The following is a 12,602-nucleotide window of genomic DNA, read 5'->3' on the forward strand; positions in this document are numbered from 1 at the left end:
GGTGCCAGCCAGGGTGGGCCAGCCAGCAGCATACTGCAGAGGCCCTTGGGGCTGTTGCCGGCGCCGATCCTATCAGATCCCTGGGCAAGATTCTCTCTCTCTTTCTTTCTCTTTTGCAAGGCCACTTCCCTCACCAGCGATCCGAGTTCATTGGCCTGCACTTACATGATTAACGATTGTTTGGAAGCCTCTATTAGTAATGGCACACCACTGGCAGGTGACGTCAGGTCGCTGGGCACAATCACTCCCCCCCCCCCTCCAAGAAGATTTGCATTTAAATAAAGATAAGGCGAGGGCAGCGACCTGATCACAGCGACATAGTCAAGCCTTTAGTGTTCAAGCGCTTCCTCCTTCTATTACAACCACTGCTGCACTTTGACCTCCAATCACGGGTTCAAAGAATTAAGCAAATCGAGAGATCTGGATCCTGTCCCTTCAAAAAAAAAAAAAAAAAGTCAGAAATATGGCTTCTTTCAGGACTACAGTGGGCAGCAACAGAGCAGAATGAGCCTCACTTACCCGTTTTGTATATTTCACCCCTTACAAAGGGCAGATCCAGAGGTTTTTGCCAATTGAAGTTAAGGATCTCGTACGTACGTTGTCTTCTTTTTGATTGTCTTCGGACCCACCTTTGTAAGGAGCACAAACCATGCAGTGGCGACCGCATTTCAACATTTTATTCCATTTGAACCGACTTAAGTCACTAACCCTTAAGACAATGGCAATGTGACACATTTTAACAGGCCCGGCGGTTCCTCGTACAGCGAATTCAAATGCTTTAGTGTTATAATGTGGAATGAAATACAGTTGATTAGATGGAAAACCTTAAGTTTTCAGGAAAATAATCTATTTGTTGTGTTTTCCAGATTCCTTGAGATTTTTTTTCCTCCATTCTGCATCTGAGCGCAGGAGGTGGAATCGATCTTAAGTTGTTTTTGAAAGAGTATTGCCACATACAAAAAAAAAAGTCTTGCCTTTGTAGGTAAAACCTTTTCCCCTCCACCCTATCTCTCTATGTTGGATAGTAAAAATTAAAGTAAAATATTTTTATGATTTGAAATTGATCTCTGGAGATCAATAAGTGTGAGATATGATCTGATGGGTCAAATAATTAATGGGAAATAAGCACAAAAATAAGTAATTGTAATCTATTAATGATTATTTGTTCTGCGTGATTTAAGCCTTACAACAATTTATCTGCACGTTAATCATCAAGGTAAAGTTTCTAGTATCTTTGAAGTAACTTAAGACCTAGGCAAGGAGTGTCTTGCATCAAAGTTGACTTTATTATGCATAGGTCAATTGAAAATTACTGCTTAACAGGACAGATAAAAAGTGAACAAAATTACTTTTCTTAGGGGAGTTTTCAATTATTTTGAACTTTTGCACACAGCTATGAGCACCCTCTCTTTTCCACCATCCAACCAGGACAAAATATAATTAGAATTCGACGCAATGGATGTTCAGATGAGGAACCTTAAACTCACATAAACTGCTTTTCTGGGAAGTCTGTGAAACTTTTGGAAAATCTAGTCAAGTGTACAGGATGGGAGCTAATTTGACATCTGGAACGTTTCTTGATTCTGGTGTTTTTACTGTTTCTTGATTCTTTTCGCCAGTAAATTCATACTCCTCAACAGCAGGGCAGAGGTTTCCAGCGCACGTCTCTTCCTGGCTTTATGTCAGTGGACTGCAGCTCAACTTGGCTGCTTGCAAGCTCTGCACCGATACTAAAAAAGTGTGACAGATTTATACATTGAGATAAACACGAAGTTCATTTACAGGGTGCTAAGGACCCTTTTAAAAAAAGAACATAAAAGTAGCCATACTGCAGTGTCCTGTTTTCCAAACAGTGGCCAAACCAGGTCACAAGTACCTGGCAGAAAACCAAATCGTGGCAACACTCCATACTAGAAATCCCAGGGCAAGCAGTTGCTCCCCCAGTCTCTCAATAACAGACTACTGGGCTTTTATACCAACAACATAAAGAGCACTAATGCTGAAAATAACGCAGCGATTGTTTTGAAGCAAAATTGTTTTGTTTTAACCGCTGGAACCGCCTGCTCTTGCATTTTTATAGGAAGCTAAAACCTGCAAAATTCTAATGGCACAAACAATTGCAAGTGAAAGGCACAATTTTGGTTCTGAGCTTTGCCTAACGAAAATGTATTAACCAAACTGAATTGGCCTGCTTTAAAAAAAACTTTCTCATGGAGGTATATTTATTTACCTATTACGGTTTTCGAACCACTTTTATGAAGAGATTGCAGAGCAGACACATTTTAACCAATTCTAAACTTTATTTAAAAAAAAAACAAAAGGTTTTTCCTGCCTAAAATAACGATTGAAACGTTTAAATAGCGCTTTATTAAACCTTCTTTTGCCTAACCCTGTGGTTTGGGTTTTTTTTAATAACAAATATATTTTTATTTATGTATTTATTTATATTACTTTTGTATATTATTTTGTAGAGGTTTCAAAAAAAATTGTTCCTCACCAATACACGGGTAAAATCCAGTATAATTTTCATTATATTACTTTTATTGTATAATTATTTGATTAAAGCTGACAAACAAAGGTGTTGAATTAAGCAATCCGAAATATGTAAATACATAGTCAATATACAGTAAATGACACATTGAAGCTGTGGTCCAGAGAGTGCTAAGCTATTAGCAGGTCTTAACCCGTGTGCAATCGAAAGATTTAGGACCTCTTTTATTATAATCAAAAGAGGGAAAAGGTCTGCCGGAAGTCCTACTGGTTTTCCTGAAATGTTCGTTCTTGGCGGGTTAGCATGTACTAACATTAGCGTAAAGCCAGACCATAAAAAACTAAAACAAATGAAAGCACATTCTTACTACGAATTTCTCAATAACACGTTAGCTAATTTTTTCTAGATATTGCACTAATAAGCAAAAATATTTCTTTTACTGCATTTCCTATTAGCTCTGCCGAACCTGCCATAGGAGCCATCTTTTCCGAATTATTGGGGGGTGATAAGCCCAATGGAAATAACCCCTCCCTTGACACATACAAGGAATTATGTCAACATTGGGGGTGCTCAAGCACCCACAAAGCAGGCTCCTATGAAACCTGCTATGAATGAAATTTGCAGAACAGAAAAAGTACAGTTTTTCTTCAGTCTTCATTGGCTGCAGTTTTTGCTTAACAACCGCAAAATAACTGTGGGACCCCAGAGACCTGGACGCACCTTCTTGACTGCACATATTCGTGCTCTTACCCCAGCTGCCTCTTCTAGCCCCTGTGGGTTAGCAGATCCAGAAGAGAGCTGATCGCAACAACGGGAGGAAAGGGGGAAGGTGGGGGGGGGGGGGAACCGTTGATGGGGTCCTCCAAGAGTTTAGCGTGGTTACAGGATGGACAGGATCGGGCACCGCGGAGCGATCCGCGCAGACCTGCCGCTTACGCGCTCCTACACATCTGGCGGCTGCCTGGAAAAGAGGCCCTTGAGCTCTGTATATCTGGAGAATATAGATTACAATACATTCAAGTGGATACAGTTATTCCAAATGTACTGTTAAATAGGACGTTTTGCCTCTTTTGTTGGTTTTGACCAATGATCCAGCAAGTTGCCTATGAAGTACTTAAAACTGTCTGTGCTGTGGCACGTTAGGCTTCTGAGGTCTTTCCTCCTAAAAAAAAAAAAAAAAAGAATTTAAAAGATTTGAAAAATTAAAAATATTTTTCGTTTAAATAGAAGGAAAAGGTTGTGGTACATTCATGGTGTTGGTATCACAAGAATGTAAGCAATTTTGAGCACAGTTTAGGGTTGAGTGTATTCTTTATATCTCTGCCACAGTTTTTGTATGAAGTGCCCTTTATATCAGCTATTCATATAATTTTAGTCAAGGTAATATGAGCATATTATGTTTCTTCACCATTTACTACCTCCTTTTATATTTAGGTGTCTTGGAGTTCTAATTTATCCTTATATTGTAAAACGCATGATTCTCGATTCTTTTCGCGGTGATCGGAATCAAATATGTAAATAAATGTAGGGTGTGGCAAATGTCATCAAAATGCTTTCAATGTCAGACCAAGATCGTAATTTGCTACTTATTTCCCCAATACTGTATTAGATTTTTTTAGTGGCCAGTCCCATATTGAGCTAGATAATAAACTTTTAAGTGGGTCGCACGTTAGGGAACGGATAAACCCAGGCCTTGGAAGCTGTATTAGAGTTGCCTTTGCAGTTTACCGTGTAAGCTTATCTCACCTGAGCATCAGAATTTGATGCAACAATAAAGAGAAAATGAGGTCATTAAGCCTCTGCTCAAAGCCTATATCGTATAAACCAGGTTTCATACATTTCAACGTGGATTGACAGCTACAATGTGTTTCCGAATTTACTTTTTGACAAATGAGAAGTTAAATTACTTGATAGGGGCACATTTATTGCAGCTGTTTTGACTATTTAAACTCTTTAATGGCTGCTTTGTAATTTTATGTGTGGCTTTTGATTTCTTTTGCGGTGGAGGTACCTAACGTGAAACCATATGGCCTTCCAATCATATCCATTAAAATATTTAGTTTGAGAGTAATAGAATAATTAAACAGCAATAGAGAACGGGATAAGACGAGTCGTGTTTATTTTCATTGAGCAATTATTTGTCAAAGCAAAATGTCCCAGTGTGAAAGAATTCCGTTTAGTTTCCAAGATGATATGCTTGAGGGTGAGACCCAGGGAATCCGCGGTCCATGTGCCCCTGGATTATGGATTAATTCTTGCTGCAGTTCATTTTCTCTGCTGACCAGGCTGTGATTGCTGACTACACTACCAAATATCGGAGGACAGGTTTTTTCCCCACGTTTTCACTGGAAGGAAAGTAACATAGCCGTTGCTTTAATACAGCATTGGTGCCTTCTTCTACTTAAGACATTCTGCTTATTTGAAAGCGAGGGATACCCCTCCCCCATTACTTTCCGTGTTATATTAATATCAAGAATGAATTGCTATTAATTCCACACAAGCATATTGGTATCATTTCTGTAGGTAGATCTGACATAGCATAAGGGATTTAGCTCACACCCTTTTCTGTTCTAGCTCAAGGCATTAACCCTTGGAGCAGGGACCAGTTCGACGAGGCATGCCCCTCCCCCCTCCCAATTATTTTGCTCCCCCCCCCCCCCCATACTTCATCAATCAATAACTCCTCTGCACACAATTGTGGGATAACCATAGGCTGCAGCTTGATTTATTAACAATTTAAAACTTTCAATTACCATCAGTAAAGGATAACCCCCCCCCCCCCCCACCGAGCTACAGTTGTCAAAGCATAACATCAACAGCTGCCCCCTCTGCCGCTCGCCTTGATAGCAAAGCAGCAACTTCCACTTCCTGCTGTCACCGCAACTCTTCTTCTTCCCGGCTCCGCCCTAACAGTAAGAGCCCTGGCCTGTGTGGACCTCCACACATTTATTCCGGGTCACCCGACCCGCCTTTAATGCCCTGGCTCATCCCCATGAGCCATTGCTCCTGTAGCTCAGGTTTTTGCCGCTGCGAGAAATCCAACGCCATTCACCTGAAAAACAGAATTCTACAACACAACAAAGGAAGCCTCGCCCCCTCAATTAAATGTGAGGGCGGGAGGGAGGGCAAAGCCACCTCCGAGGATCAGGAAACGCCCTGAGCCTCGGAGGAAGCCCAGCCTTTATTACCTCCCCACTGCCCCGCCCCCGGCAACCTCTCCTCCAATCGGAAACAAGAATCAGGCTTCAGGGCTGGCTGGCTTCTTTTAAACCAACCAATCCTTCCAGCCCCCGAGCCCTCCGGCCGAGAACACTAACCCCCCCTCACCCCCCCCCCCCCACACCCTCCTTCCTGCCCAGAACTTTTCCCGAACAGGCCCAGCCCTCCTTTAGCTGGGCCCATCGAGACAAGATCTCAGGCCTTTCTTTATATTCAGGTGCAGTAGTATTTTTCTGTCTCTGGAGAGTTTGTACCTGAGGCAATGCAGAATTAAGGGACCCTTTTACAAAGAAGCTGTAGAGCTACCATCACTTTGTCGCATACCAATCTGGCACTATCGCTGGTCTAATATGGGAGCCAGTGGTAGTGTCGTGCCCATGCCCAGTTGATGAAAAGCCCCATGCTGTTCCAAACAGCGTTGTAAAAATAGCATTGGAATAGTGCAGAGCTTTACTGCTCCTATGATCAGAGATAATAGCATGCAAATTTATGCACGCTATTATCTCTGATCATAGAGTAAAAGTTGCGGGAGAATTGTGCCTGAGGGCAATCCTCCTACACTTGTTCAACAGGTCTGGGCTGTCAAAAGCCCAGACCTGTCAAACACAGGGGCTGGAGGTCCATGGGACCACCAGACGCTTTGAAACAGCAAGGCCCTGGTGGCCTAGTGCCCCCACTGAACCCCCACCCCAAGTCAGCGACACAGGGGCTGGAGGTCTGGCAACACAAGTTCATGGGGGGGGGGGGGGCTAGAGATTCAGTGGATCTCCAGCCCCCTGACCCCCTTGCACCTCCCCAAAAAGCCCTGGTGGTCCAGTGGACTGCAAACCAATCCCCCCCAACCTGGTGGTCTAGTGGCCTTCTTCCCCTCCCCCTCTGTACCTTTGTTGGAGGAGGGATTAGTACACTCCCTCCTCTTCCAGTGCCGCCTTGAAAATGGCAGCGCCCAGCCCTGCCCAATTCATCCTGGGATGAGCTGGACAGGGTTCCCCACCATATAAGGGAGTCCACCAGATCTCCAGCCCCCTGTGAACTTTTGTCGGGGGGTCAGGGCACTGGAGGTCGGCCCACCTCCAGGCCCTGTGTCGCTGGCTTGGGGTTTCTGAGAGGGGGCTCCTGCGGGGGAGTTTATATTGGGACTGGGGGTCCTGCTAACATGCAAATGCATGCTGGGCAGGACTCACCATTCCTCCCCAATGGTCTGCAAACCCTAATGCCATCTCTGAGCTGGCGTAGGGTTTTCCGCAGACAGCGCGCCAATGTTTGGTGCGCTGCCCACTGATCATTGGGAAGAAAATATGTTTAGAATGCATGTGCACGCTACTTGTGATCAGAGCTCACAAGTGCATTGTTTCACATGCTGGGGGGCTCTGATCATGGTGCGGTAGCAAACATAGGTGCTAGTATGGCACTAATAGCCTCTAGCACCCACGTTTGCTTCTGATCATCTGCCTATCAATGTGCACAATTTCTTGCACAAATGGAAACATTTTTTACCACTGGGGAGATTACCCAGTAGTAATTGGGCAGCGCTGCATGCCACCCAGTTCCCTCTGAGTTAGCGCAGGAGTCTCTTACCATCACCTAAATAGGCTCTGTGGCAAGTGTTTACTTACTGCACAGCCATTTCTATTTTTTGGCTTTTTACCCACTGCAGGAAATCCATGTTCTGATGCTACTGCAGGGAGAGTCTCTTTTACCGCAGCTTGTGATTTGCCCAAGATCATATTTGAACCTTGTTTCTCCAGTTCTTCAGCCCACAGCTCTGACTATTAGACTTTTCCAATTCATTGAGCGACTACTGAAAAAGGTGTGAGCAAATCTAAATAAATAAATTCAGTTCCTTTGTTAAGTAGATGTCATCCACAACTTGTTCATTGACTTTAATTTGCGTAGGTGATTTTTAGTGGTCAGGAGAAATAAATACCCTGCATTCAGTTCAACTATAGATTGAGGAATGGACTTCCTCTCATTTGCTCCACCAGGAATTGCTAGCACGGCTTAGTAAAAGAGGCCCTTAATAACAATGCAATTGGTATAATCATTTTGCAATGATACCTACTGGTTTTTACAAGGATGCATGCTAAAAATCTTCCCCCGAAACCTTCTTGATCAGGGAGAAAATCCAGCAAGGGTAAAAGAGACAATGAACACTCATGAAAGTTTAATAAAATGAAAGCTGGTTCTATTGATCATGGGCAAGACAGAGTTTGATTTCTAATGCATTTGTGGCACCTCCACAATTTGTGTGTAGGTTGTAGTGTCATTGCCACTGACACCTTGGGGCAGATGCACAAAGCAAATCGGGCTTGCAAGGTCCGGTCTAAATAAAACATTTCTGTGAGGCTAATCCACAGAGGCTTTTGGTCAATGGTTTACTGTGCACCAGAGGCTTAACTACATGGGGCCACGGGGGCCTGGACCCCCGTAGATTTGGCCTTGGACACTCCTGCCGACGACCCTCTTAACCCCCCTCCCGCCGCCAACCCATCGTCGCCGTCACCTACCTTTTCTGGTGGGGGACCCCAACCCCCGCCAGCCGAGGTCCTTTTCTTCCTTCGTTCTATTTCTGAGTCTGACGTCCTGCACATTGTACGTGCAGGATGTCAGACTCAGAAACAGAACAAAGGAAGAAGAGGACCTCGGCTGGTGGGGGTTGGGGTCCCCCGCCAGCAAGGGTAGGCGACGGCAGGGGAGGGAGGGGGGTCGAAAGGGTTGTCGACAGGGGGGGGGGGTCAAAGTTGGTGGTGGTGGTGGCGGCAGCGGTGGCGAGGGGGGTCGGCAATGGTGGGGTGGGGGGGTTGGTGGTGCCAGGGGTGGTGGCTAAAATATGCCCCCTCACCTCAGGCTCTGGACCCCCCTCCCACCGAAGTCTGGCTATGCCCCTGCTGTGCACAGAAGCAATGACCAAAAGTCCTATGCTAATGAACTCTCTAGTATTAAAATAACTCATTAGCGATTCCCTCCAATGCTCAGAGCAAGGACACATTGAAACCCCCCTGCCCTAATAACTAAAACTATCATCAGCTCCAAGGGGTTGTTAGGACTCCTTCCCTGCTTCCTGATCTGTTTGTAGTGCCTTTTTTCCTTCCTCTGAGGTAAGGAGGCAGTGATCACAGCTGAGAGAACATTTAACTGCCGCTGATGAACCAGTGTTTTCCAGCACTGTTGAGAACACCATCAGAGTTCTGTGCATCTCTCCCCTTGTCCTATTATCTCTGAAATGACTCTCAATAAAGCCTGTAAGTTTTCAACCTCATTCTAGGAAAAGCTGTTTTGGACATTTTCACACAAAGGAGGGCAATCAGCATGAAAGTTATGGTGGAAATTACCAAAACAATAGCAGTAGTTCCATCTTACATGCAAAGCCCCCCTTTCCCCATCTTCTGCAGATTCTGCAGCAGGTGCTAGAACATTCTATGGTAGTTTTCAAGATTCTGCACAGGGGCTGTTGCACATGAGCATAAAATAAGATGAATTTTAGATTTCCTTATATGCAAACATTACAATTTTAAATTAAATCTTATATCTTGAAAATTTTTACTTTGGGAAAATAAAACAATAGAACTCTGTTGTGTACTTTACCCTTCTTTTTAAGAAGCCTGTTTCATTCCCTTTCCATTTTCCCATTTTCTTCTTTCCATCTCTCTCACCTCTTCATGCATGAGTACATAAGCATTGCCATACTGGGACAGACCGAAGTTCCATTAAGCCCAGTATCCTGTTTCCAACAGTGGCCAATCCAGGTCAAAAGTACCTGGCAAGGTCCCAAAACAGTACAATACATTTTATGCTGCTTATCCTAGAAATAAGAAGTAGATTTTCCCAAATCCATTTTAATAATGGCTTATGGACTTTTCTTTTAGGAAGCCAACTAAACCTTTTTTTTAAATCCCCGCTAAGCTAACTGCTTTTACCACATTCTATGGCAATGAACTCCAGAGTTTAATTACATATTGAGTGAAGAAATATTTTCTACGATTTGTTTTAAATTTACTACTTTGGCGCTTCATTGCGTGACCCGTACTCCTAGTATTTTTGGAAAGAGTAAACAAGCAATTCACATCTACCTGTTCCACTCCACTCATTATTTTATAGACCTCTATCATATCTCCCCTCAGATATAATATGTGTACTTTTGAAGATCCTGAACTAGATGTGCTGTTGCAAACTCCACTCTTGGGAGCACTTCTGCTCAGTGTGGTAAAGTAGACATGTTGTGGAATTGTGCACATACTTTTCCCGGGCAATTTATGAACAGCCCTCTCCCATGTCTAAAATATTGTTTTACCCATGCAAATGGCTTTGAAAATTGCCCTAATTGGGGATTAATTTTTAGGGATGCACTTTCATTTGAAACATGGGAAATGCAAACATTTTCCATGTGACTTTCTGTCATTTTATTCTGAAATGACAGGAAGAAACCTCAAACTTTGGGGTTTGTTCCTGAGTTGTAAATAATATGCACTATCAACAAATGAACACTATCTGCAAATAGGGCCACTCTTTTTCATCAACAGTACACACTATTTACAACATGGCCCCTGAAATTTAAAAAAAAACATTTAAAAAATGAAAATTTGTACAAACAAATAGGAAACTTAGGGGCCCTTTTACCAAGCTGTGGTAAAACGTGGCCTGCGGTAGTTTGGGTGCATGGGATTACCATGTGCCAAGGCCACTTTCAGGTCCTTAATGGCCATGCACTCATTTTCCACTGGCATGCTTGAAGTCTTGGCAGCCATTTCAAAGAATCAGCGGCAGTGGGCAGGAAAATGTGGGGGTCTTTCCTGCCTGTAAGAGGCCACTAAGACCACCAAAATATACTGAGGTATGTTTGGGGAGGGCGCCCAGGGCTGGAGGGGAGGGGTAGTAGGTGGATGGATGGAGTCATGCATGGGGAGACATGGGGGGAAGGAGCGAGGGGGCTATAAAAAGGAAGGAAGGGAGGGAGGGAGGGGGTTGGAAAAATGTTGGTAAGGTGGACGCAAATGGAGAGGGGGAAGGGAAAAGGGGGAATAGAGCTCATGGAATTGAAGGGGATGGAGAGGAGGGGGAACATGCTGCTCATAGATGGGAGGAAAAGGAAAGGAAAGGGGACATGCTGCTCATGGATGGGAGGAAAAGGAAAGGAAAGGGGACATGCTGCTCATGGATGTTTGCTTTATTGGAAATGTGCATCTTTTTAAATTTGTTATTTAGCAGAGTATGCTGTTACTTTTGCCAGTATTTATAGAATCTGGCTTTCTTGGGGGGAGGGTCAAGGTGACTGTGCGGCGAGGTGTGATGCAGTGTGGCAGGGACAGAGCCAGTGCTAGGTGGACCAAGGCTGAGAATGGAGGAGATTACCTGTGGCAGAAACGGGCGGGGATGAGTTAGATTCCTGAGGTCCTGTGGGGACAGATTAGATTTCTGTCCCTGTCCAACTCCATACCTCAGATAGATGGTTGTGACCTGTCCCTTCAAACTTCACTTTGGATTTTGAGAGTCATTTTTAACTCTAATTTGGCCTTTGATCTGCAAATTTCTTTGGTCATTGATTTTTTTTCTTGGTTTTGTGCTGCAGAAGATTAGCTCATTTAGGTCTCTTCGGGATCTTTTTACTAAGCTGCGGTAAGCACTAACATATGCTTACCACAGCTTAAAGAGTTTACAGCAAGACACTCAGGCATCCTGCAGTAGGTTCTTCATCTGCACGCTCTACCCACATGCTTAAAATCATTCTTTTTCCATGGAGGGGGTGCATTTCTGTGCTGATCAGTTAGCATGGCTACATTACTGTGTGCTGATTTGAGCAAGGATTAGCACATGAGCCCTTACAGCCTACAAAATAGGTGTGGGTAAGTGCTCAAGCATTATGTTTTTAATGACTGCGTTTTTAATTTAAGCCTAGGTAAGACCTCTCAACCAAACAGGGAAGTGGTTTTGGAAGAGTTAGGTACTATTTGCATATGTAAAAAGCTGACTTACACATGTAAACAGGTACACGCATGTACAGTAAGTAGTGATTTTTAGAAATCTGTTATGTATATCCACAGCTTTGAAGGGAGCATGTTCTGAGCATGGTTTAGGCAGACCTTAAAATTATACATGAATTTCCTATTTTGCAAAAGAAATACAGTTATAGCTCAACACATTTCCCTGTGGGCATTTATACCTGCTGGACACAGCTCGAGGGTATGCATAGCTGCTCTTTTGAACCTTGAGTTTGCTGTAGTGATTGATGGATAATTGTGGTAATCTCTCTAGGGTTCAAAGCCACCACAAACACCATATAATTGAGCTCTGGATCTCAGCTCTTGTTGGCTCTCCTGAATATACAGCTTTGCAAAATCCAGTACTTAAATGTATAAGTGCAAGCAACAGATGTTGCAAAATTCCATATCCAGGGAGAACCAGTTCAAAAGCTGAGCTGCAGAAGCAGTGCCGTAGCGAGGGCTAATGGCACCCGGGGCGGGTCGCCGCTGCGCACCCCCCACCCCCGGGTGCAGCACTGCGCGACCCCCCCTCTGCGGCGCAACCCCCCCCGGACCGTATTCTTACCTGCAGGAGGGCCGATCCGCCCCGAGTGCACATCACTCGGAGCTGCGTCGGCCCCGCTGGTTCCCTGCTCTCTCTGCCCCGGAACAGGAAGTAACCTGTTCCGGGGCAGAGGGAGCAGGGAACCAGCGGGGCCGGCACCCCCCCCCCCCCCCCCCCCCCGCCGAGCCCTCCTGCCCCCCACTTCCTACGCCACTGTGCAGAAGTCAACTTTTGTTATGTTTGAGGAAGTGGCATAGGGGCTCATTTTCAAAGCACTTAGCTTTCACTCTGACACAATTTCCTGTTTCCGCATAGATGGGACCAAATCAGAGGGAAGGCTCTGTGGTCAGTGAGCAGTTTCTATGAGTGG

Source organism: Microcaecilia unicolor, chromosome 4 (assembly GCF_901765095.1).
Source record: "Microcaecilia unicolor chromosome 4, aMicUni1.1, whole genome shotgun sequence".
NCBI lineage: Eukaryota > Metazoa > Chordata > Amphibia > Gymnophiona > Siphonopidae > Microcaecilia > Microcaecilia unicolor.